Here is a 4205-nt window from a genome sequence, read left to right on the forward strand (position 1 = left end):
CTTCAAAAATACCCTAATTTAGCTTTAGTAATTTATGAATTACTAATCTACTCATGGGATATTTATCCTAGGTAGATTTTGATGTATTATAACCGTGGTAGTTATCTTGCTAACTTATAAATTGATTTGCTAATTTTCCTTCTCAATCTATAGTCAAAATCAGATAATATTAGCTAAGGTAATTAGCTAAACTAACTATCCATGCTTAAGATAATTATCCCTACTTTCTAATGTTGTTTTCCATCTCTTGTAGTTACTATGTAATTATATAAATTAATTTTCTAGTTTCCCTTCTTTAATTTATAGTTAAAATCAAACAATATTAGCTAAGGTAATTAGCTAAACTTATTATCTCTACTTAGGATAATTATCCCAACTTCTTAATGATGTTTTTCATCTTTATTAATTACTATGTAATTACTTAAATTAGTTTTCTAATTTCCCTTCTCAATTTATAGTCAAACATAGATAATTTTAACCTCATTAATTAGCTAGACAAACTTTTTGTGCAAGGCCTAAATATCTTGGCTTCCTAACACTAATTTCTAGCTCTAATAATTATTGTATAATTATCTAAGTGATTTAGCTAATTTCCCCCTTCAATTTGTGCTAAAAAATAGACAATTTAAACCTAATTAATTATCTAGACTAATTTTCTATGCATGGCCTAATTATTTTGGCTTCCTAAAATGTTTTCTAGCTTTGATAATTACTGTATAATTATCTAAGTGATTTAGCTAATTTTTGGAACCCTTCAATTTATGCTCAAAACAAACAATTTTAGCCTAATTAATTAGCTATACTAATTTTTTGTGCATGGACTAACTATCTTGTCTTCCTAATAGTGTTTTCTAGCTTTAATAATTACTATATAGTTATCTAAGCGATTTAGCTAAATTCCCCCTTCAATTTATGCTCCAAAATAGACAATTTTAGCCTAGTTAATTAGCTAGACTAATTTCTTGTGGATGGCCTAATTATACCGACTTCCTAGCAGTATTTTCTAGCTTTGATACTTACTGTATAATTATCTAAGTGATTTAGCTAATTTCCTCCTTCAATTTATGCTTGAAAACAGATAATTTTAGTCTAATTAATTAGCTGCACTAATTTTTTGTGCATAGCCTAATTATCCTAGCTTCTTAATAGTGTTTCCTAGCTCTAATAATTATTGTTTAATTGTTTAAGTGATTTAGCTAATTGCCCTCTTTAATTTATGCCAAAAAATACATAATTGTAACCTAATTAATCAGCTAAACTAATTTTCTATGCAAGACCTAATTATCCCAGCTTCATTACAATGATGTATAGCTCTAATAATTACGGTGTAATTATCTAAGTGTGTTAACTAATTTTCCCTTTATTTTATGATTAAAAATAGTTAATTTCTATCTAGTTTATTAGGTTAAATTACTCAAAAAATTAAGATCTCATTTCCCTGGCTTCTAGATAGCATAACCAAGCTCTAAAAATTATCCTATAGTTATTTGGGCCTAAAAACTATTTTTCTTCATAAGTCAACCTAAAATTAATCATTTTCAACTTAATATGCAGTAATTAAATAATTAGATTAGTGATCAATCTTAAGAAATTAGTGATCAACAGCCTAATGATAATTAAGAGAGTAGTTAATAATAGGGAATGCTTAATCTTTAATTAATAGTTTAATTATGAAAATTAGTCAAAACTTAAACTATTTTGTTAATTAACCAAAATTAAACTAATTCCAAAGAGTTTTTGCTCTCTAAGTAATTTTTGAGAGGAGTTGTCTTATATGCAAGACAAATCTGCTAGGACTTCGAGTCTGAGTTCAATTGTGAAGATAAGGGGGACTATTTATAGGTTTTTAGGGCCCATCGACTGTGTCTGGAAGTTACTTGCACTTCTAGGCACGCCCCCAGCCTTCCCTTAGCTCCACCTACTGCTAAATCAAGCCTGGGTAGGTTCATTATTGCTCCACATAGCCCTCGAGATACACCAAATTGATTTTTGCTATTTTTCTGACCTATTACAGTCACCCTCTAGATGATTGTTTTTCATATACGAGTGCATGTATGGATTAACCGACACTACAAGAGGCTATTCATATTAGCGACGCTCACACAGCGACGCTCAAAAAAAAAAAAACCCGGCGTCGCTACGAGCGTCGCAAATTTACAAGTAAATTTGCGACGCTCATAGCGACGCCGGTTGGGCTAAAAAAAAATAACAGAGAGCGCCCAAAAACTCAGATCTCAGATCTGAGTTTTTCGACGCCCTCAAGCAAGGAGCAGGTAACGCTCTCCCTCTCTCTCTCTCTCTCTCTCTCTCTCTCTCTCTTTCTTCTCCACACACACACACACACACACACACACACGAGGAGAGGAAGGAGAGCCAGGTATGCTCCTTCCCTCTCCTCACTCTCATGTTCCCTTCCCCTCTTTCTCTCTCCCTCTCTCTCTCTCTCCCTCTCTCTCTCTCTCTCTCTCTCTCACACACACACACATAGTGTTTTTGAGAGAGAGAGAGAGAGAGAGAGAGAGAGAGAGAGAGAGAGAGAGAGAGAGAGAAAGAGTACAAACATAAACAAAAACGCACACACACATACATAAACAAAGAATGCACACACGCATTGAGAGAGGAAAAGAGAGAGAGAGCATGCATAAACAAAAAACGCACACATTGAGAGAGGAAAAGAGAGAGAGAGCATGCATAAACAAAAAACGCACACATTGAGAGAGGAAAAGAGAGAGAAAACATGCATAAACAAAAAAACGCACACACCTTGAGAGAGAAAGAGAGAGAAACTAGTTTAACGTCGTAGGAAACTAATTAAAATTAAAAGACCTAAAGATCTAGCCGACGAGGAGTTGAACTCAAATGAAGACTTGATGAAGATTCGAATGCGCGAATACTGCAAACACAAGCGTTCCGAAGTGCAAAAAGCAATCAAGCATGGGTGGAACAGGCCAGATTGGCTGGCCAAAGAAGATTGGAAGAATGCGAAGAAAGCGGCGCGCGAGAATCCTGACAAGTGGAAGCAACAAAAGGATGCAGCCAGAGCGCGAGTAGAGGCAGGGAGCTCGCACCACTTGGGGAGCGGTGGATGGGCATCATTTGAGGCCGATTTTGTAAGTGTTTTCGCATTGCTCTTTATGTTCGATAGTTTAGGGTTTATGAGTTTTTTAATTCTAACATAATGAAATCTTTGTATGTTTTGACAGTGGTCGATGACAGGACGTGATCCCACACCGTACGAGCGTGAGTACGCAGGCAGGAAGGGCTTAAACGCCCTGATGGACATTCTCAGTTCTCGCGGCGGCATGGTTAGTATTAGGGTTTACTCTTTTCTATTTTTTGTATTGTTTTATAAATGTCGTTATATGTTTATACTTACTGAAAGCTGTCTTATTGTCTTTTTTTGCAGAATCCGACAGATACGCCGCTTGGACGCGATGAGACGTCCGACTAGACGACGTCAGTTTAGCCGTAGCTAGATAGCATTAGTTTAGGGTTTCTCATAGCTTATGTATCATGAGACGGATTTTATACATCTTTTTGAACCATGTATATTATTACATTTGTCACCACAGTTCATTTTGCTAATCAATTCTTTATGCCTATGATGTTGTACAATTGTCATTATTACATTTGCCAATCAATTCATTTTGCCTATGATGTGTATAATTGTCAATTTTACGCTTGTCAATTTTGCAAACAATGCGTCTTGTGGGTGACTATTTTGGGTCTATTATCTACCCTTGCACTTTTTGTAAAAAGTGAATCAAGTACAATATGGTTGATGGGTGGCAGGGCATTCAATGCCCTGTCACCAAATTTTTTTTCTCTCGGGCGTCGCTATAACCGTCGCTATTTATGGCTCTGTAGCGTCGCTATAGACTTCTGTGTAAACGTCGCTATAACTGTCGCTATAATCGTCGCTATGACCGTCGCTATGAGCGTCGCTATATAGCGACGCTTATAGCGACGCTCTCGTAGCGACGCTATTAGTGACGGTTTTAGCGACGCCAAGGGTTATAAAAACCCAGTGTATTTCCGTCGCTAACAGCATCACAGGAGCACACAACCTCTTGTAGTGCGAGTATGTTTGAAAAGTCATCCCATGATTAACATGCTGATTTATGCACATGATGCGTTTATGATCATGTGCGTGTATAAAAAGCGTTTTTTGGTTCACGTCATAGAGGTAGTAGGAACACTGTTTT

This window comes from Adiantum capillus-veneris, chromosome 24 (assembly GCF_014529385.1).
Source record: "Adiantum capillus-veneris isolate H3 chromosome 24, ASM1452938v2, whole genome shotgun sequence".
In the NCBI taxonomy this organism is placed as follows: Eukaryota; Viridiplantae; Streptophyta; class Polypodiopsida; order Polypodiales; family Pteridaceae; genus Adiantum; species Adiantum capillus-veneris.